This window comes from Bubalus bubalis, chromosome 9 (assembly GCF_019923935.1).
Source record: "Bubalus bubalis isolate 160015118507 breed Murrah chromosome 9, NDDB_SH_1, whole genome shotgun sequence".
NCBI classification, from domain to species: Eukaryota; Metazoa; Chordata; class Mammalia; order Artiodactyla; family Bovidae; genus Bubalus; species Bubalus bubalis.
Window position 1 is genome coordinate 2,803,865 of NC_059165.1, and position 23,808 is coordinate 2,827,672.

General features: G+C 41.6%; 1 protein-coding gene across 15 annotated transcripts in view; it reads right to left on the reverse strand.

Annotated features, from left to right (window-relative positions):
* Positions 1-23,808, reverse strand: part of FER (FER tyrosine kinase) — a 479,416-nt gene that overhangs the window by 446,415 nt on the left and 9,193 nt on the right. The window contains exon 2 of one of the 15 annotated variants that reach the window (XM_044947249.2): positions 14,196-14,342. The exons of the other annotated variants lie outside the window; for them this stretch is intronic. The gene's annotated coding sequence lies outside the window, so the exon portion shown is untranslated. The remainder of the gene's footprint in view (positions 1-14,195; positions 14,343-23,808) is intronic. 15 annotated transcript variants of the gene reach the window in all.

Genomic DNA, 23,808 nt, shown 5'->3' on the forward strand with positions numbered 1-23,808 from the left:
ATCAAAATGCATAAAATTATAGCCCCTAGTCTCAAGAAGCTCACCACCTACTAGGCATAACAAACAGGGAAACAAACAAATGCCATATAGGATTAAACCGGTTCACAAACACAGATCGGTTATAAGCTTAGTGGGGATACATCCAGAGACCATCAGCGAAGCCTTCACAGAATATGAAAGCCTGAGGTACAAAGTACCTGAGGTACAGCTGAGCAGAGCACTCAAAAAAAAAACATCATTTCACAATCATAGGTGTGTCATGCTGTACACCTTAAACTCATACAATGCTGCATATCAATTATATCTCATTAAAGCTAGAAAAACTATCGTTAATTTAAAAAAAGAAAATCCCTGGCAAGCCTTGAGGAATAGTCATGAAAGGAGCGCAAGTACACGCACGTCTCTCTGCAAAGGTGTGCGTAGGAGGCGGCTTTGGAAACACTCCTGGGTTGAAATCCTAACTTAACATGTCATAGCTGAGTAACTGTGCATTTTAATTAACCTCCTAAAAGATCTTATCTTTAAAATAGGGACAGTAATACTAAGTTTGCAGGGTTATTGTGAAGATCAGAAGAGATAAAGTATTTAACATGCAAGGCTTTGGAGAGACATTAAGAAGCAGTCATTGCTAAGAAATTATGAGAGACAGAGCTACACAAAGAACATGGAAGAGCAGGTGATGGAAGAGGGCTCCTTTCTAAACACAAGTCTGAACACAAGCAAAGACAGCAGGTGGGAAAGTGCAGACCACGTGTGTGAACCACGGCTACTCTGAAGGAAAACAGGAACAAAAGGTTAAAAGGATCAAGTATGGCCACACGGCATACAAATCATTATGTCCTAACTTATAAAAATATAAGTTATCTAGGTTCAGTTCAGTTCAGTCGCTCAGTCATGTCCGACTCTTTGTGACCCCATGGACCGCAGCACGCCAGGCCTCCTTGTCCATCACCAACTCCCGGAGTTCACTCAAACCCATGTCCATTGAGTTGGTGATGCCATCCAACCATCTCATCCTCTGTTGTCCCCTTCTCCTCCTGCCCTCAATCTTTCCCAGCATCAGGGTCTTTTCAAATGTCAGTTCTTCTCATCAGGTGGCCAAAGTATTGGAGTTTCAGCTTCAGCATCAGTCCTTCCAGTGAATATCCAGGACTGATTTGCTTTAGGATGGACTGGCTGGATCTCCTTGCAGTCCAAGGGACTCTCAAGAGTCTTCTCCAACACCACAGTTCAAAAGCATCAATTCTTCAGCGCTCAGCTTTCTTTATGGTTCAACTCTCACATCCATACATGACTACTGGAAAAACCATAGCCTTGGCTAGTTATCTAGGTACCTCTTGACTTTTAACTCTTCCTATATGATCAATTATTATAAAAGAGTTCAATTTTCAAATTAAGGCCAATTTTTTTTTCCTTTCAAAGAGTTACAATGTAGGGAGAAATAAAAAATAATTTCTCTCACAGAACGTTTCCGGTTTCCACTGAACAATTTCATCCCTGTTCCATATCCCAGACTCTTGAACCAAAAGTCTCCCCCTTCTCTGGTCCCTTATTTTTTTCAGGTTTTATCTGAACCAATTCTAGCTCTAATTTCAACACCTCAACAATACACTGGTCTAAACTGCAGGTCGAACCATTACCATGGTTGCCTAGGGAAGGTATCTGTCTTTTTGCTCAGGGTCTCAATGAAAGACTTTCATCCATTGATTTATTCATCCAATAAGTACTTCTAAAAAATCTACAATATACCAGACGCTGAGTGAGGTCCTGAGCACGGAGATAAGAAAAGTTCTGGCCGCAGCCTCGGGAAGTTTACAAGAAGGAAGAGCTCTAACATCAAACAGTGACTGCTCTAAGGAATCCCTGTACCAAGTGCAATAAAAACACAGACGAACAACAGAGTCCTGGCTGAAGTAAAAGGAAGGAAAAGCCTTCACAGACAGCCCCAGGACGTTCAGAGCAGTGCTTTCCTCACTGCCACTTTCTTCCTTTCCTCCAACCAAAATATGACTCTTCCCACCTGGAAAATATTGCTAAAATCTTACCTCCTACTTTCTCCCCGCAAATCTCCACTTGTTCCTAAATGCCGTGTAATGCTTAAAGAAAACCAACCAAATCTGTGAAACTCAAAAGCCAGCAAGGAAGGAAGGAAGACAACAGCGACTGCAGGCCAGTCCTACGCAAGCACCAGAGGGAGCAGGTACCGAGGTCTCTTCTCGTGCTTAGCTCTGCTGGCCTCTACGCACTTGCTTATGTATCACCAGCATTTCAGTCTACTTCCCCCTTGAAACTGTGCATTTTTCAAAGATGAAAACGTAGGCTGCTACAGCCTTATAATGCCCACAGCGATTACATACACCTTCCTAAGGAAAAACAACTGCTTAGGAGCTGGGAGTGGGCCATGGTGGATGGGGGAGTAATTCCTGCAGATTTCTGTTGTTTTAAGCGAACTTTAATTGCCAGCTGGTGCCTACCTGCCAATGCAGGAGATGTAAGAGACACAGGTTTGATCCCTGGGTCCAGAAGATCCACTGGAGGAGGGCATGGCAACCCACTCCAGTATTCTTGTCTGGGAAATCACACTGACAAAGGAGGCTGCTGAGCTACAGTCAATGGGGCCACCATGAGTCAGACACGACTGAAGCTACTCAGCACACACACATGTACACCAGTGGGTTGAATACAGCATAAATCTCCTAGCTCTTTTTTTTTTTTTTAATCTTTAACTTAATGCAACCAAATGTAAAAACTTCAGCAAATGTATATTTAAAGCTGGAATGATTAAAAAAATTAAAACTCAGAATAAACAATTTTATCTCCAGCAACTTTAGAGAACTGGAAGGAAAAAGTAAATTGCAAATAAACTTTGAATGAATAATGTTCCATGAAACCAGGGAAGTCTCAAGAAAGGTATTAAACATACATAAACTACATATTGTAAAAGAAAATATAGATAAATCATGAAAAACAAAAAAGGTGGGGACTGTTCAAGATTAAGAGAATAAAGATTTAAGACTCAAATGCAATGTATGAAACCCAATTGAGGGAGGAGCCAAGATGGCGGAGGAGTAGGACGGGGAGAACACTTTCTCCCCCACAAATTCATCAAAAGAGCATTTAAACGTCGAGTAAATTCCACAAAACAACTTCTGAATGCCGGCAGAGGACATCAGGCACCCAGAAAAGCAGCCCGACTCTTCGAAAGGAGGTAGGAAAAAATATAAAAGACAAAAAAAGAGACAAAAGAGGGAGGGACGGAGTTCCGTCCCGGGAAGGGAGTCTTAAAAAGAGAGAAGTTTCCAAACACCAGGAAACCCTCTCACTGCCGAATCTGTGCCGAGCTTTGGAAGCACAGAGGGCAACATAAAAGGGAGGGGAAAAAAAATAAACAATTAAAAATCGCGGATTGTGAGCCCTACGGTAACTCCCCCAGCGGAGAAGCAGCGCAGACGCCTGCACACGGCATTAGCAAGCGGGGGCTGGGCAGGGAAGTGCGGCGCGGGCTGTGTCCCTTAGAGTAAGAATCAGGCCGAATGTCCTGAGCGCTATCTGAGCGAAATAATTTGGGCTAGCAAACCAGACTGTGGGATATCTACCACGCGAAAAGCCAGCCCTAACCTAAGACACCGCCAGGCCCGCGCACAGAACAAAGGACTGAACAGAGATAGCCGGCTGCAGACCTTCCCCCTCCGGTGACAGGCAGCCAGAGCCGGAAGGGGGACATCGCAGCCCCAGAGAGACACGATCTATAAAACTGTAAGCAGGCTTCTTTGCTAACTAAAACTTCTTGGGGGTCTGGACGGTCAACAGCTGCCTGAGAAGGTGCGCCGGTTTTACACCCAGATAACTGAGTGGCGGGGAGGCAATAAGTCGCAGCATTGGCGCCCGCCAAACACATCACCTGAGCTGCTCGGATCTGGGAAGAACACAAAACGCAGGCCCAACCGAGTCTGCGCCTCTGAGGACTACCCGAGTGCCTGAACCTGAGCGGCTTGGACCTGGGAGCTCAGCCCAGGGCCGGCCTCTGATTGTTCCCGGTGGAGCAACCTAGAGCCCGAGCAGTGTGGGCAGGGAGGCTACACGCGCCGTGAGCGGGGGCAGACCCAGTGTGGCTGAGGCACTGCGAGCGCACGCCAGTGTTATCTGTTTGCAGCATCCCTCCCTCCCTCCCCACAGCGCGGCTGAACAAGTGAGCCTAAAAAAAAAAAAAAAAAAATAGTGTCCTCAACCATCCCCTTTGTGTCAGGGCGGGAACCAGACACTGAAGAGACCAGCAAACAGAAGAAGCTATAACAGAGGGAAACGCCTTGGAAGCTACAGGCCATAGATTAAAACCCTGTGGTTACTACGGATTACATAGGAAGGGGCCTATGGATCTTGAGAAATATAAGTCGGACTAAGGAACTGCCAAAAATGAACTGAACCCACAATACTCACAACAAAACCAGAGAAAGACCTAGATATATTTTTACTATTTTTACGATCAATCTTTCTTTTTTTTTTTTTAATTAAAAAAAAAAATTTTTTTAAGTCCTCTATTGTCCTTTAATTTTCACTTTTATAACTATTACTTTGCAAAAAAAAAAAAAAAAAAAGACCCCATTTTTTTTTTTCTTCTTCAGCAAACTTCATATATATATTTTATAATTTTTTGACCGTGGTTTTTTTTTTTTCTTTTTTCTTTTTCTTCTTTTCTTTAATATTGTATTTTTGAAATTCCAAACTCTACTCTAGATTTTTAATTTTAGCCTTTTGATATATGTTATCAATTTTGTACCTATAGTTTTTTTCATAATTTCTGTGACTTTTTTTTTTCCTCTGTTTCTTTCTCTTCTTCTTTTATATAACATCGTATATCTGCAATTCCAAACTCTACTCGAGATTTTTAATGTATGCTTTTTGGTATTTGATATCAATTTTGTACCTGTATTTTCTTTATAATTTTTGCGACATTGTTTTTGTTGGTTTGTTTGTTTTCTCTCTTTATTTTTCTTCTTCGTCTTTTTTTTTTTTTTTTTTTTTTTTTTTTTTAACGTTGTATTTTTGAAATTCCAAACTCTACTCTAGATTTTTAATTTTTGCTTTTTGGTATTAGTTATCAATTTTGTACCTGTAGTTTCTTTATTACTTTCACGACCTTGTTTGTTTTTCTTTGTTCGTTTTTTCTCTCTTTCTTTTCCTTCTTCTTTTCATTAACATCGCATTTTTGAAATTCCAAACTCTACTCTAGATTTCTAATTTTTGTTTTTATGTATTTGTTACCAATTTTGTACCTTTAAGAACCCAATCTAAAGGACCCATTTTTCACTAGTGTACGAGATTACTGGCTTGACTGCTCTCTCTCCCTTTGGACTCTCCATTTTCTCCACCAGGTCACCTGTATCTCCTCCCTAACCCCTCTCTACTCTACCCAACTCTGTGAATTTCTGTGTGTTCCAGACGGTGGAGAACACTTAAGGAACTGATTACTGGCTGGATCTGTCTCCCTCCTTTTCATTTCCCCCTTTTATCCTTCTGGCCACCTCTGTCTCCTGCCTCCTTCTTCTCTTCCCTGTATAACTCCGTGAACATCTCTGAGTGGTCCAGTTGTGGAGTGCACATAAGGAAGTGACTACTGGCTAGCCCACTCTCTCCACTATTGATTCCACCTCATCTCATTTGGGTCACCTCTAACTCCCTCCTCCCTCTTCTCTTCTCCATGTAACGCTGTGAACCTCTCTGAGTGACCCTCACAGTAGAGAAACTTCTCATCTTTAACGTAGATGTTTTATCAGTGGTGATGTATAGAAGGAGAAGTTTTGAAACTACTGTAAAATTAAGACCGATAACTGGAAGTAGGAGGCTTAAGTCCAAACCCTGACTCCAGGGAACTCCTGACTCCAAGGAACATTAATTGACAGGAGCTCATCAAACGCCTCCATACCAACACTGAAACCAAGCACCACACAAGGGCCAACAAGTTCCAGGGAAAGACATAACAAGCAAATTCTCCAGCAACAAAGGAACACAGCCCTGAGCTTCAAGATACAGGCTGCCCAAAGTCACCCCAAAACCACAGACATCTCATAACTCATTACTGGACATTTCATTACACTCCAGAGAGAAGAAATACAGCTCCATCCACCAGAACATCGACACAAGCTTCCCTAACCAGGAAACCTTGACAAGCCACCTGTACAAGCCCACACACAGCGAGGAAACGCCACAATAAAGAGAACTCCACAAACTGCCAGAATACAGAAAGGACACCCCAAACTCAGCAATTTAAACAAGATGAAGAGACAGAGGAATACCCAGCAGATAAAGGAACAGGATAAATGCCCACCAAACCAAACAAAAGAGGAAGAGATAGGGAATCTACCTGATAAAGAATTCCGAATAATGATAGTGAAATTGATCCAAAATCTTGAAATTAAAATGGAATCACAGATAAATAGCCTGGAGGCAAGGATTGAGAAGATGCAAGAAAGGTTTAACAAGGACTTAGAAGAAATAAAAAAGAGTCAATATATAATGAATAATGCAATAAGTGAAATTAAAAACACTCTGGAGGCAACAAATAGTAGAATAACAGAGGCAGAAGATAGGATTAGTGAATTAGAAGATAGAATGGTAGAAATAAATGAATCAGAGAGGATAAAAGAAAAACGAATTAAAAGAAATGAGGACCATCTCAGAGACCTCCAGGACAATATTAAACGCTACAACATTCGAATCATAGGGATCCCAGAAGAAGAAGACAAAAAGAAAGACCATGAGAAAATACTTGAGGAGATAATAGTTGAAAACTTCCCTAAAATGGGGAAGGAAATAATCACCCAAGTCCAAGAAACCCAGAGAGTCCCAAACAGGATAAACCCAAGGCGAAACACCCCAAGACACATAGTAATCAAATTAACAAAGATCAAACACAAAGAACAAATATTAAAAGCAGCAAGGGAAAAACAACAAATAACACACAAGGGAATTCCCATAAGGATAACAGCTGATCTTTCAATAGAAACTCTTCAAGCCAGGAGGGAATGGCAAGACATACTTAAAATGATGAAAGAAAATAACCTACAGCCCAGATTATTGTACCCAGCAAGGATCTCATTCAAGTATGAAGGAGAAATCAAAAGCTTTTCAGACAAGCAAAAGCTGAGAGAATTCTGCACCACCAAACCAGCTCTCCAACAAATACTAAAGGATATTCTCTAGACAGGAAACACAAAAATTGTGTATAAATTCGAACCCAAAACAATAAAGTAAATGGCAACGGGGTCATACTTATCAGTAATTACCTTAAACGTAAATGGGTTGAATGCCCCAACCAAAAGACCAAGACTGGCTGAATGGATACAAAAACAAGACCCCTGCATATGTTGTCTACAAGAGACCCACCTCAAAACAGGGGACACATACAGACTGAAAGTGAAGGGCTGGAAAAAGGTTTTCCATGTGAATAGGGACCAAAAGAAAGCAGGAGTAGCAATACTCATATCAGATAAAATAGACTTTAAAACAAAGACTGTGAAAAGAGACAAAGATGGTCACTACATAATGATCAAAGGATCAATCCAAGAAGAAGATATAACAATTATAAATATATATGCACCCAACACGGGAGCACCGCAGTATGTAAGACAAATGCTAACAAGTATGAAAGAAGAAATTAACAATAACACAATAATAGTGGGAGACTTTAATACCCCACTCACACCTATGGATAGATCAACTAAACAGAAAATTAACAAGGAAACACAAACTTTAAACGATACAATAAACCAGTTAGACCTAATTGATATCTATAGGACATTTCATCCCAAAACAATGAATTTCACCTTCTTCTCAAGCGCACATGGAACCTTCTCCAGGATAGATCACATCCTGGGCCATAAAGCTAGCCTTGGTAAATTCAAAAAAATAGAAATCATTCCAAGCATCTTTTCTGACCACAATGCAGTAAGATTAGATCTCAATTACAGGAGAAAAACTATTAAAAAATCCAACATATGGAGGCTGAACAACACGCTGCTGAATAACCAACAAATCACAGAAGAAATCAAAAAAGAAATCAAAATTTGCATAGAAACGAATGAAAATGAAAACACAACAACCCAAAACCTGTGGGACACGGTAAAAGCAGTCCTAAGGGGAAAGTTCATAGCAATACAGGCACACCTCAAGAAACAAGAAAAAAGTCAAATAAATAACCTAACTCTACACCTAAAGCAACTAGAAAAGGAAGAAATGAAGAACCCCAGGGTTAGTAGAAGGAAAGAAATCTTAAAAATTAGAGCAGAAATAAATGCAAAAGAAACAAAAGAGACCATAGCAAAACTCAACAAAACCAAAAGCTGGTTCTTTGAAAGGATAAATAAAATTGACAAACCATTAGCCAGACTCATCAAGAAACAAAGGGAGAAAAATCAAATCAATAAAACTAGAAATGAAAATGGAGAGATCACAACAGACAACACAGAAATACAAAGGATCATAAGAGACTACTATCAACAATTATATGCCAATAAAATGGACAACGAGGAAGAAATGGACAAATTCTTAGAAAAGTACAACTTTCCAAAACTCGATCAGGAAGAAATAGAAAATCTTAACAGACCCATCACAAGCACGGAGATTGAAACTGTAATAAAAAATCTTCCAGCAAACAAAAGCCCAGGTCCAGACAGCTTCACAGCTGAATTCTACCAAAAATTTAGAGAAGAGTTAACACCTATCCTGCTCAAACTCTTCCAGAAAATTACAGAGGATGGTAAACTTCCAAACTCATTCTATGAGGCCACCATCACCCTAATACCAAAACCTGACAAAGATCCCACAAAAAAAGAAAACTACAGGCCAATATCACTGATGAACATAGATGCAAAAATCCTTAACAAAATTCTAGCAATCAAAATCCAACAACACATTAAAAAGATCATACACCATGACCAAGTGGGCTTTATCCCAGGGATGCAAGGATTCTTCAATATCCGCAAATCAATCAATGTAATACACCACATTAACAAATTGAAAAATAAAAACCATATGATTATCTCAATAGATGCAGAGAAAGCCTTTGACAAAATTCAACATCCATTTATGATCAAAACTCTCCAGAAAGCAGGAATAGAAGGAACATACCTCAACATAATCAAAGCTATATACGACAAACCCACAGCAAACATTATCCTCAATGGTGAAAAATTGAAAGCATTTCCTCTAAAGTCAGGAACAAGACAAGGGTGCCCACTTTCACCATTACTATTCAACATAGTTTTGGAAGTTTTGGCCACAGCAATCAGAACAGAAAAAGAAATAAAAGGAATCCAAATTGGAAAAGAAGAAGTAAAGCTCTCACTGTTTGCAGATGACATGATCCTCTACATAGAAAACCCTAAAGACTCCACCAGAAAATTACTAGAACTAATCAATGACTATAGTAAAGTTGCAGGATATAAAATCAACACACAGAAATCCCTTGCATTCCTATACACTAATAATGGGAAAACAGAAAGAGAAATTAAGGAAACAATTCCATTCACCATTGCAACGGAAAGAATAAAATACTTAGGAATATATCTACCTAAAGAATCTAAAGACCTATATATAGAAAACTATAAAACACTGGTGAAAGAAATCAAAGAGGACACTAACAGATGGAGAAATATACCATGTTCATGGATTGGAAGAATCAATGTAGTGAAAATGAGTATACTACCCAAGGCAATCTATAGATTCAATGCAATCCCTATCAAGCTACCAACAGCATTCTTCACAGAGCTAGAACAAATAATTTCACAATTTGTATGGAAAAACAAAAAACCTCGAATAGCCAAAGCGATCTTGAGAAAGAAGAATGGAACTGGAGGAATCAACCTACCTGACTTCAGGCTCTACTACAAAGCCACAGTTATCAAGACAGTATGGTACTGGCACAAAGACAGAAATATGGATCAATGGAACAAAATAGAAAGCCCAGAGATAAATCCACGCACATATGGACACCTTATCTTCGACAAAGGAGGCAAGAATATACAATGGATTAAAGACAATCTCTTTAACAAGTGGTGCTGGGAACTCTGGTCAACCACTTGTAAAAGAATGAAACTAGAACACTTTCTAACACCATACACAAAAATAAACTCAAAATGGATTAAAGATCTAAACGTAAGACCAGAAACTATAAAACTCCTAGAGGAGAACATAGGCAAAACACTCTCTGACATACATCACAGCAGGATCCTCTATGACCCACCTCCCAGAATATTGGAAATAAAAGCAAAAATAAACAAATGGGACCTAATTAACCTTAAAAGCTTCTGCACATCAAAGGAAACTATTAGCAAGGTGAAAAGACAGCCTTCAGAATGGGAGAAGATAATAGCAAATGAAGCAACTGACAAACAACTAATCTCGAGAATATACAAGCAACTCCTACAGCTCAACTCCAGAAAAATAAATGACCCAATCAAAAAATGGGCCAAAGAACTAAATAGACATTTCTCCAAAGAAGACATACAGATGGCTAACAAACACATGAAAAGATGCTCAACATCACTCATTATCAGAGAAATGCAAATCAAAACCACTATGAGGTACCATTTCACACCAGTCAGAATGGCTGTGATCCAAAAGTCTACAAGTAATAAATGCTGGAGAGGGTGTGGAGAAAAGGGAACCCTCTTACACTGTTGGTGGGAATGCAAACTAGTACAGCCACTATGGAGAACAGTGTGGAGATTCCTTAAAAAACTGGAAATAGACATGCCTTATGATCCAGCAATCCCACTGCTGGGCATACACACTGAGGAAACCAGAAGGGAAAGAGACACGAGTACCCCAATGTTCATCGCAGCACTGTTTGTAATAGCCAGGACATGGAAGCAACCTAGATGTCCATCAGCAGATGAATGGATAAGAAAGCTGTGGTACATATACACAATGGAGTATTATTCAGCCATTAAAAAGAATACATTTGAATCAGTTCTAATGAGGTGGATGAAACTGGAGCCTATTATACAGAGTGAAGTAAGCCAGAAAGAAAAACACCAATACAGTATACTAACGCATATATATGGAATTTAGAAAGATGGTAACAATAACCCTGTGTACGAGACAGCAAAAGAGACACTGATGTATAGAACAGTCTTATGGACTCTGTGGGAGAGGGAGAGGGTGGGAAGATTTGGGAGAATGGCATTGAAACATGTAAAATATCATGTATGAAAAAAAAAAAAAAAGAAACCCAATTGAATCTTGAATCCAAAAAACTAAAAAAAACAAAAAAAATGTTCAGGGACAACTAGGGATATACGTATATGAAACATTACATTAGACATATTCTTAAACTAATGTTAATTTTCTTAAATAAATACTGACATTATAATCATGCAAAAAATTATCCATATTCTTAGGAAATACATGCTTAATTTTATATACTGTAATATAATGTAAGAGATATATGTAATATATTTTCAAGTGGTTTTTAGAATATATAAATGCATAGAGAGCATGTAGCAGCATGCTGGGGTGAGCAGACGCAGATGAACGCAGTGTGGGTGCTCACCGCCCTGCACGGTCCCTTTTCTCCGCAGCACTGAGCACTTTCAGAATGAAATCCTGAGGGGGCGACAGCACGCGGGGCTGCCGGCTGCACGCACGCGCCAGAGGTAAAGGCAGCGCGGTGATCCTGGGCAGCTCACGGCCCGCCGTAGGTCTCAGCTAAGCTAAAAGCAGAGGAAGTGGATGACCTCTAAGGTAACCTTCCAGCTAAAAGCCCCATTACTCCACTACTTCTTCTCAGGTCTAAAATTCAAAAGATAACCAGATATGAAGACACAGGACTGTCAAAAGAAACATTTAAAACAGCTAGCCAAATGCCTGGCACATAGAACACAGACAATAAATATTAACTCCTCTCTTTTGAAAATATTGTAAAACTTCTTCAGCAAAAAAAAAAAAAAGATAGCTATGACTAATTAACTTATAAAATAAGTAACATAAAATTGGAATGATCTACTTAATATCTATGCAATTTCTACTGAATTAAAAACCGTCAATTTGAGCCACAGATAAAGCAAAACAAAGTATTAACTAGTACATGTAACAAATTTGTCAGATGCTTTTATTTCCAGCACTAATGCTATTTGTAGCATTATAATTACTTTCCCTTTTGGAAAAACAACCAATCCTTGAGGTAACAGGAAAGATAATAAACTAAAAAGATTCTGTACCTGATGCTAGCATCCACACAGTTGCTCAAAACCCAAAAATCATCCTTGAGTGTGTTGTCGCTTTCCACACCAAAAATACCCATAGATTTTTTTTTTTAAAAGGAATCTCAAATTCATCCATCTCCCTCTTGTTGCCAGCATCTTATCAGGGCACCACTCTCTCTCACTTTAGCTCCTAAAATTGTCAGCTTTTACCTTCAGCCCACTCAGTCCATTCCTCACATAGTAGCTAGAATGATGATATCGTTTAAGGACAAAACAGACAACATGCCAAACCCTTCAAAACTCTGAATATTTCTGTAACCTCTTCCTACCTATCTTGGTCTCTCCCACTATGTCAGCCACACTGAAGTTTTTTCTGTTCCTCAAATTCACCAAGCTCTTTCCTCCAAAGTTTCTGTACCCTCTATTCCTTTTTTTCTTTTTTCCCACTCAGCTTTATTGAAATATTATTGGCATCCAACATACGTAAGTGTGACTTCCACACTGTGACGATTAGATGCACGCATACACCGTGAGGACTGTCACAAGGCCGGTTAACACGGAGATACCGTCACATAATTACAGCTGTGTGTAGCGGGGGTCATATTTCAAAACTACTCTCTTGAAAATTTTCAAGCATACAACATTTTTAATTAAAGTCGCCATGTTCTACATGAGATCCCCAGAACTTACTCATCTTATAATTTAGCAGTCTGTACTCTGACCAGCACCTCCCTATTTCCTCCACTTCTCAGCCTCTGGCAACTACAATTCCACTCTATTTCTACGCGTTTGGCGTTTTAAAATTCCGCAGAAAAAAGCGAGCGCACACAGCATCGCTCTGTCTGACTTATTTCACCCTTCTACTCCTTCTAATAAGAACGCTTCCACCACCGAAACCATCACCACCGCTGCCCTCCCACACAGCCTCCGGGAAACAGCTCCTTCTCAGACACAGGTTTCCCCTTCAATACCAACTCCTCAGAGGAGCTTTTTGCGACTCTGCTATCTAAAGTGGCTCCTGAGACCGTATTTCCAAGTCATTTGCTTCCCTTCAAAAAATATATACTGCAATTCATAATTATTTTTGCCAGCTTATTTTTTTACCTGTCCCAATTTCTAGAATACAGGCTTCCCTGGTGTCTCAGCAGCAAAGAATCTGCCTACAGTGCAGGAGACCTGGGTTTGATCCCTGGGTTGGGAGGATCCCCTGGAGGAGGGCATGGCAACCCATTCCAGTATCCTTGCCTGGAGAATCCCATGGACAGAAGAGCCTGGCGGGCTGCAGCACATGGGGTCACAAGAGTCTGATACGACTTAGTGACTAAACCACCACCACCAACAACAATAACCTCAAGAATATAAGCTATAAAGACAGGATATCCAATTTATCCATCATTATATCCCCAGAATCAAGAAATTCTCTGATCCTTAAACAGAAGTCTATTACTGTACATTAAATGAATGAATAAAACAGTAAATGAATATAGGACTATGTTAAAATAATGGACTACTAATGCTATTAGTAGAAATACAAAAACCAGAAGGATAAATAAGTCTTTGAGAAGAAAAATAAAATACATGGAGTTTGGTGCCACAGAGTTGAAAATAAGGGACAGATGAGCACCCAGGTCAGGGAAGAGATACAGATTGGGCTTCTGCTGATTGTGTTAGCTGAAAAAAAAAAAAAAAAAAAAAGAGTAATTACATCACAGATATTAATAGAATTCAGAATAAATGCCAAGCTAAAAATTAGTAACACAAATATAAAATGATCGCAGCTTGCCTAGGCAGGAGAACAATCTAACACAAAGAACACTATGAAATTAAGACAAGCCAAAACTGCTTCAGTTTGAGAGAGAGAAAAAAAAAAAATATATATATATATATATACATATATATACACACACATACATGTGTACACATGTATGTGTGTGTATATATATGTATATATATATATTTAGTAATTTTCTAAGAAGAGTACAGTAATCCTACCTTACTACTATTCGTTGCTGGTCATATCTTAGCTAAAGTAGCAGATCCATGTTGAAGGACAATGCATTAGGGGTGAGGAAGACACTTGAGAAAACGAGCAGTGAAGTCTCACGGGGAACGACCATAGGTCTATGCAGAAAACATGAGCTGCAAGAAGAGATTCAACAAGTCAGAACTGTTCCCTACGGACAGAAAGCTAAAAAATGGACACAAGGAGTGTGGTGGGCTCCTACACTTCACCAGGCTCACCACATTGAAAACCAGGATCTTCTGCTTACCTAGCTTGTCCATTCTCTGCTTCCTCTCTTCCCTTTCTTTCCACAACTTTCCCCGTGAGTAAAGCATTTTATCTTCTCCCCAACCTGCATCTTCAGTTTTGAAAAGTTAATTCATGTTTTTCCTCCATTTTCACAGCATAAAACCAATTTCAAGTTTGAAACATATTAGAAGAAGCAAAATTTTAAATATTTATATGTAATATGTTAAGATATTACAGCCTAAGAAATAACTATGTAAGAAAAACTTAGTCAAAGGCTGAGAAGGTTTGGGAAGGATGCTCCTGGCAGACACCTACTTTCCCTGTCTAACATGAGCTCCAGCATGGCTGTTCTCTCAATCCTTGAAGCTAGGAGAATCTCTAAGATGTTCCTTGGCCACTGACTCTCTTCTCTGTCGCTGATGTTGAAATCTGAGGTTTACACCCCGATCACGGTTTCTGACTTTTTGTCTCACACCTCTGTATTTCTAACTTTGACTTCTTGGTTTATAATCAACTCTTTCCTTTCAAGCTTCTCTTTTTTGTTTGTCTATTCTATATCCTGTCATCTCCCCTGCCTCCTTCACCTTCACATGAATCACGTGAAACATACAGATGTTACCAATAAACATCTCCAACCTTGGCTCAGACGGTAAAGAGCCTGCCTCAGTAGAGCAGACCCGGGTTCAATCCCTGGGTCGGGAAGATCCCCTGGAGAAGGGAATGGCAACCCACTCCAGAATCCTTGCCTGGAGAATCCCATGGACAGAGGAGCCTGGAAGGCTACAGTCCATGAGGTGGCAAAGAGTCAGACAACTGATTGACTAACATACATACTTCAACCGATAAATAACATTACTCCTTTCTTCCTGGTCAGGAAGCTAACCAAACACGGTACATCAGGAATATCTTCCAAGTCCCCTACTCATCTAAGCTCTTGACCCGTTTCCAAAAGCATCCCTTCTTTGCCCCTAGTTAAGCATTTCACTCCCAGATGTGGCAAGGGTCTCAATGCTCGAATGGGTTGGACATCTACATACAATGAAAGTATTATTATAATTCCTCTTCTTCCACTAAACTGTGACAAAATTAAAGACAGGGATTATTATCAGCATCTCACACATACAGTCAGCATCCCACACACTACACTTAGCACCCTACACACTACAGTCAGCACCCTACACATACAGTCAGCACCCCACACACACAGACAGCATCCCACACATAAGTCAGCGTCCCACACATAAGTCAGCATCCCACACATAAGTCAGCATCCCACACATAAGTCAGCATCCCACACATAAGTCAGCGTCCCACACACACAGACAGCATCCCAAACATAAGTCAGCGTCCCAAACATACAGTCAGCACCCCACACACACAGACAGCATCCCAAACATAAGTCAGCGTCCCAAACATACAGTCAGCACCCTACACATACAGTCAGCATTGCACACATATAGTCAGCATACTACAAATACAGTCAGCATCCCACACATACAGTCAGCACCCTACACATAGAGTCAGCATCGCACACACAGACAGCATCCCACACATACAGTCAGCACCCTACACAGTCAGCACCCTACACATAGAGTCAGCATTGCACACTTACAGTCAGCACTCTACATATACAGTCAGCAAACTACACATACACTCAGCACCCTACACATACAGTCAGCATCCCACACATACAGTCAGCATCCTACACATACAGTCAGTACCCTACACAGTCAGCACCCTACACATAGAGTCAGCACCCTGCATATACAGTCAGTATCCCACACATACAGTCAGCACCCTACACATAGAGTCAGCATTGCACACTTACAGTCAGCATTCTACACATACAGTCAGCACCCTACATATACAGTCAGTATCCCACACATACAGTCAGCACCCTACACATACAGTCAGCACCCTACACATACAGTCAGCATCAAACACTTACAGTCAGCATTCTACACATACAGTCAGCACCCTACACATACAGTCAGCACCCTACACATACAGTCAGCATCCCACACATACAGTCAGCATCCCACACATACAGTCACCATCCCACACATACAGTCACCATCCCACACATACAGTCAGCACCCTACACATAGAGTCAGCATTGCACACTTACAGTCAGCACCCTACACATACAGTCAGCACCCTACACATACAGTCAGCATCGCACACATGCAGTCAGCACCCTACACATAGAGTCAGCATTGTACACTTACAGTCAGCATTCTACACATACAGTCAGCACCCTACACATACAGTCAGCATCCCACACAGTCAGCATCCTACACATACAGTCAGTACCCTACACAGTCAGCATCCTACACATACAGTCAGCACCCTACATATACAGTCAGCATCCCACACATACAGTCAGCACCCTACACATAGAGTCAGCATTGCACACTTACAGTCAGCATTCTACACATACAGTCAGCACCCTACACATACAGTCAGCACCCTACACATAGAGTCAGCATCCCACACATACAGTCAGCATCCTATACATACAGTCAGTACCCTACACAGTCAGCATCCTACACATACAGTCAGCACCCTACACACAGACAGCATCCCACTCATAGAGTCAGCACCCCACACATACAGTCAGCACCCTACACATACAGCCAGCACCCCACACACAAAGACAGCTTCCTACACATACAGTCAGCACCCTACACATACAGTCAGCACTCTACACATACAGTCAGCATCGCACACTTACAGTCAGCACCCTACACATACAGTCAGCACCCTACACAGAGTCAGCATCGCACACTTACAGTCAGCATCCCACACATACAGTCAGCACCCTACACATAGAGTCAGCATCCCACACATACAGTCAGCATCCTACACATACAGTCAGTACCCTACACAGTCAGCATCCTACACATACAGTCAGCACCCTACACACAGACAGCATCCCACTCATACAGTCAGCACCCCACACACAGACAGCTTCCTACACATACAGTCAGCACCCCACACACACAGACAGCTTCCTACACATACAGTCAGCACCCTACACATACAGTCAGCACCCTACACACAGAGTCAGCATTGCACACTTACAGTCAGCACCCTACACATACAGTCAGCATCCCACACATACAGTCAGCACCCTACACACACAGACAGCACCCTACACATACAGTCAGCATCGCACACATACAGTCAGCACCCTACACACACACTCAGCAAACTACCCATTCAGTCAGCACCCTACACATACAGTCAGCAAACTACACATACAGTCAGCACCCTACACATACAGTCAGCATCCCACACATACAGTCAGCGTCGCACACATACAGTCAGCACCCTACATACACAGTCAGCATCCCACACATACAGTCAGCACCCTACACACACAGACAGCACCCTACACATACAATCAGCATCCCACACATACAGTCAGCATCCCACACAATACCTGTAGCATTACAGCCACCAAACAAGTGACTACCGAATGGTTAAATTCCAAGGTGAATATGACTTCCTCTGATTTGTACACTTGGTGTAAAGTAAGGCTTTAACAAGATTTGTAACAGTAAATGATAAAATCAATACTTGGTATTGATTAAGATGGTATTTTAGTATGAAAATTTTAATCATGACTTCTCTCTTAAACTGCTTTCAATAGAGTAGCTTCAGTCTAACCTTCAGTATTATAGTAAGCAGTATTACTTATGGATTTCCAAGAAACAAAACTGTAGTGAATGTGTCCCTAAGTGCACACATTACATATGTCATCTAATCCACTCAAACACAGACTTCAAAATTACTGGACAATTCATTTAATTAAAAGTTTTTTCAGCTTCTTGATCAGCAAAGGAACTTGAGAACTGTCTAGAATTCCATATTCTAGTCTCTCACTTTGATAAAGAAACATGACTTTCAAAGACCTAAGAACACAAAAGACAACTATTCAACTGGGACTTCATATCTGACATTGAGAAGTGGCAAACGTCTCAAGGAAGTTAGTGAAAGTACCCATTTGTTACTTATGCATCACTCTCTTAACTCAAGTCTCTTCTATAATCTTTACTGTTTAATAAAAATTCAATATTATTCAATGAAAAAGTCATATTTTCCACTTGAAATAGTTTGGGTTAAAAATAAGTAACAGCTTTCAGGGTAGTAGCTCTAAATGGAACATTTCCTTGTTCAAACAAACCCATGAATAAAACTTACCTTCCTTGTATTACTTCAAAGGTATTATTATCCTTATCAGAGCCCAGCAAAGGTTTCTACAAACAAGTGAAAATGTCTAATAATTACTTTCTAGTTCACCTTAATCATCCCCACCAACTTGGTCAACTGCACAGGCTACCATCTCTAACTCACACTCATAACCAAACACAGTTCCTATTCCCTGAAGGTGCTTCCCTTTGTGAGAGGACTAGGCTGACACGGGAGAGAGACCCGGGGTGCAAAATAGAGACACACTCCTTCTCAGGGCCACCAAGTGTCTCCCTGCAGCTGCACGACCCTAAAAGTGAGCAGCGACCTACGCTGTGTGTCCCGGTCTCTCTCTCGCCTCACCCTCGTCCTGGCCCTACTTCTCTTTCTAAGCTTTACTTCTCCGGCTTCTCTAATCAGGAATGTCCCAATTCTGATAAACCAAAATCTAATTCTGACAAACCAAACATCTGAAATTAGGCAATGAATTCAGATTTCATTTTATATTCATTTAAAATCATGTTTTCAAAGAAAATTTCTTGTCCATGACGTCAGGTGAAAAATAGATTAGGTAGGAATAAAATATATACAATATATTATTATACAATATAATAATATACAATAAGGGCCTAAGTCTTAAAAAAAAAAAAAAAAAAAGGAAGTTGCAGGCTTCCCTGGTGGCTCAATGGTTAAGAATCCACCTGCCCATGCAGCAGACACAGGTTCAATCCCTGGTCCAAGAAGATCCCATATCACACAGCACCTGACCCGGGTTTCACAACTACTGAGCCTGCGCTCTAGAGCCCGGGAGCTGAAGCCGCCGAGCCTGCGTGCTGCGACTACTGAGCCCGTGCGCTCCAGGCCCACGCTTCACAACAAGAGAAGCCACCGCAGTGAGAAGCCCAAGCAACGCAATGAAGAGTAGCCCCCACTCGCCACAATGCGAAAAGCCCACACAGCAACCAAGACCCAGCACAGCCAAAAGTAAATACATATATTTCTTAAAAAACGAAAACTGCATGTGTATGAGATTGACCTGTGTTGTCTTCACTTCCAAGAAAATGGCAACCCACTTCAGTGTTCTTGCCTGGAGAATCCCAGGGACAGGGGAGCCTGGTGGACTGCCGTCTACAGGGTCACACAGAGTAGGACACGACTGAAGTGACTTAGCAGCAGTATGGGGCTCGGTTGTGTCCAGCTCTTTGCAGCCCGACAGGCTCCTCCATCCATGGAATTTCCCAGGGAAGAATACTGGAGCAGGCTGTCATCTCCAGGGGATCTTCCCGACCCAGGGATTGAACCCACGTCTCTTGCGTTTCCTGAGCTGGCAGGTGTATTCTTTACCACTAGCGCCACCTAGGAAGCCCCCTTTCTTTGGGCAGCAGCGTTTCAGTTTCCTTCTGTTGAACTACCCCTCTCGGTTGTCAATCTCTATAGTATGGATGGCACCAATCATTTCCCACTCTTAAGTTCCTGGAAGAGGTGCAGATGGACCAGGCATCCAGGTCTGGACCATCAGCATATTCCCTGCCCGAAGCAGTAGTTCAGGCATGAGCATGTGACCCAACTGGACTGATAAGACTCAATCGAAAAATTCTATAGGAACTAACCGGAAAGACAACTTTCAGCCGAGACTGCTCAACTAAAAGAACACACTAAGTTCCTACTTGACAGTGAGCCAACCCAAAGAAGCACCAGGAGATGACAAGAGGAAAGAAAACTCTGAAAACATTCTGTCTCTAGCTTTAATCACACCTTTAGTTCAGGGGAGTTCAGATGCAGCTGCTGGAATTCGGAGTTACTGCAGGGAAACAATTCTCTCTGCATTTCTCAAGTCCCTGCTCAGTCCGAGTCTCCTAAGGAAAAGGTACTACGAGGATACCTTTGTAACAGACAGACTCAGAAATGGAAAGAGTAACTCCCTAAAGACAGGGACCTCCAACGAGCTTCAGGGAAATAAAGTCCTTTCCTTCCCTTCCCGGGTAGACATTCACTTACATTCTTTTCTTCATACATTTCTTATGGTACATCATACTTTTTACTCATATTGACCAGTATTCTAGGTTAATAAATCTAAAGACACTTTACCTCTCTCCCCTCAGATCCGCTCAGTGAGTAATCTCTCTCCCTGTGCAGGGTGTTCTCAGCCCCATTAGTGTTTTGCACTTAGTAACACGAGGCAATAAACTGCTTCTGGTGGCTCAGTCGCTAAGTCGTGTCTGACTCTTGCGACCCCATGGACAGAGAAGCCTGGCAGCCCAAGGTCCATGGGATTCTCCAGGCAAGAAAACTGGAGTGGGTTGCCATTTCCTTCTCCTGCATTGTAGGCAGATTCTTTACCAACTGAGCTACAAGGCTTACTTATTATTTTATGCAACAAACATGTGCTGGGAGGCTCCTAAGCTGTGTGTCACGCATTTTTCCACACATACAAAACAAAGAGGTACCCTCTAATATAGGGTAAGAAGTGACTGATCCATAATCAGCAAAACATCTAGTAAACTCACAGCTCTTGAAAATCAGACTGCTTGCCTACTAAGAATGGAACAGGAGGACACTTGGTAAAAATGCCAGGATGTTGGTATATTGCCTACTATGCCGCAGTCTTCAGTAAGGCCCTTCAAAAAAGCGGCACACTTTGAGTCAAGTCTTAATAAATGGAAAACCTTTTCAGTCTTTTACCGCAAATCCAAGATGGCTGATAATCTTGCAAATTACAATGCTGAAAATCAAATATCCCTAAACTAAAATCCGGCTTTTAACCACACAAAATAAAAGGTCAATAAAACACAAGCATCCTAGCGAAAGATATATCAATGCCCTCGGAGCAGGGACAGATGAGTGCGCACTGTTACTTCCAAGAAGTTGCTCAGAATGGCCTAGAGATGGAGGCCAAGATGAAGGTTGAGAAGCCTAGGATTTGCTTGATTTCAGATCTCATTACTATTGACACACTGAACTGGAAAATTCTTTGTTGTGGGAGACTGTTCTTTGCATGGCAGGATGTTTATCAGCACCCTGGGGCACTACCTCTCCACGCCAGCAGTACCTGCCTACTCACCCCTCAACCCCCTATTGTGACAATAATAATGTCTGCAGACATCGCTAAAGGCCCCTGAAGGGTTAAAAAAAAAAAAAAAAAAAAAAGCCGCCTGTTGGAGACCCACTCACTGGGTTAGGGTGGCAGAGCTGTTTAGAGACATACCAGGCAACAGTTTGATCCAAAGACCAGGATTTGGGCTTTGGGAACCTGGGAGAAGTTAATCAAATAAAAATAAATCAAAAACTTACTAAGTTCATAAGAAAGCTGTATTGCCAAAGAAACTCCCAACAAAGCTTTGTTACTGCCCAACCCTCAAAATATCTCCCTGGACTCCAACCTCTCGTCAACAGCGAAGCGGCTCCTGAGGCCACGCAGCCCCCAGTAAGGGCATTCTTCTCAACACCCATCTTGGCCGTGACCAGGAGGAAACACGACAACGACCTTCCCAGGCGGGAGAAAATGGACAGACACATTGGCTAACCAAAAATCTGATTCCATTGCCAAGGCGAAGAGTTCGTGCCACCCCTGACCAATGAAATATGTACACAGTGTGAACTGGAAAATCTCCGTGGGTTTCTTCCCCTTTTTCTCTTTTCCGATTCAGAGTTTCTATTGTCCTTAGATTCTTCTTCTTCTATCACTGAACACTGGCTTTATTATAATCAGTTATATTTATGACTGAACTGTAAGATCCTTGACCCTAAGGCTGTCTTTTCAAACAGAATTGAGAGAAATCGCCCAGTGATCCTAGACTTAAGCAGTAATTAAACAAGTCTCTGAGTTGTCTTCCTCTGTTGGGCTCAAGTGGTAGATGCATTGGAAGCTGCATCTCGTTAGGGGAGGGCATTTTTTCAAGGGTTTCTATGTGAGGAAGGACACAGAGGCAAGCTGGGAAGGTTGCGGCGAAAGCCTTTTCATCACGCTGGTCTAGCATCCACTCCCTCTCCCCACAGTCACAGGACCTTCCTCCTGCTTCAGTGAACCTCCCACCTGGTCTCTCTGTCTACCTGGCTCCCACCACGGGACTGACCACGCTTCCTAGTCTCAGCTCCAGTAGTTCATACCTGATTCAGATCTGGGCTATCATCGTATGCTAACTGCCCGGACCACAGGATCAAGGATGAAAAAATGACCCAACTCCTTCAATGAAATGCAACCCCAGGGCCTTTGCTAAAATTACGAGTAGGAAAAGGGCTGTCTGGGCTGGGCTTGCTAACCTTAAACACTGTTAAGCCAACAGGGAGTGCCACAGGAAAAATTCTACCTGAAAGCACATCTAACACAAGAGAGAGCCACCGAGGTTGCTGAGGTCGTCGGTTGAGCCCCTCAGTCCATCCACAGCTGAAGAGAGTACACCCCTCTTGGTCCCAGTGCCCTGAGACACTGTGAATGGGGTTTTGGTCTCATGCAACTGAAAGATATTGAAAAATCTAATATCAGTTACCAGTTATCAGACAAAAGTGGTGTTAGTTTTCAAACTAAAAATAAAACAAACAACCTGAAGTGATGTGAATTAAATTCAGTTCAGTTGCTCAGTTGTGTCCGACTCTGCGACCCCGTGGACTGCAGCACACCAGGCCGCCCTGTCCATCACCAACTCCCGGAGTCCACCCAAACTCATATCCATTGAGTCGGTGATGCCATCCAACCATCTCATCCTCTGTCGTCCCCTTCTCCTCCTGCCTTCAGTCTTTCCCAGCATCAGGGTCTTTTCAAATGAGTCAGCTCTTCACATCAGGTGACCAAAGTATTGGAGTTTCAGCTTCAGCATCAGTCCTTCCAATGAATATTCAGGACTGATTTCCTTTAAGATGGACTGGTTGGATCTCCTTGCTGTCCAAGAATTAAAATTATTTGCTAAATTCATACACCTAATCGCTGGTAGCACAGATCCAACCCTAAGTGGGTCTAGTTCTAATGCTCTTTGCACAACATCTACTCTTCCTCAAGAAAACAGTGTGAAACTTCTCTGTGTTTTAAAATCCCCTGTAGCCAAAAAGTAAGACCTTACCTGAAGTGAATATAGCATTTGTTAAACAACCAAAAAAGGAAGAATCCCACAACTTCCTGCTTTCTGTCCCATTCCTGCAACAACTTGCCTCCTGAATAACACAGAA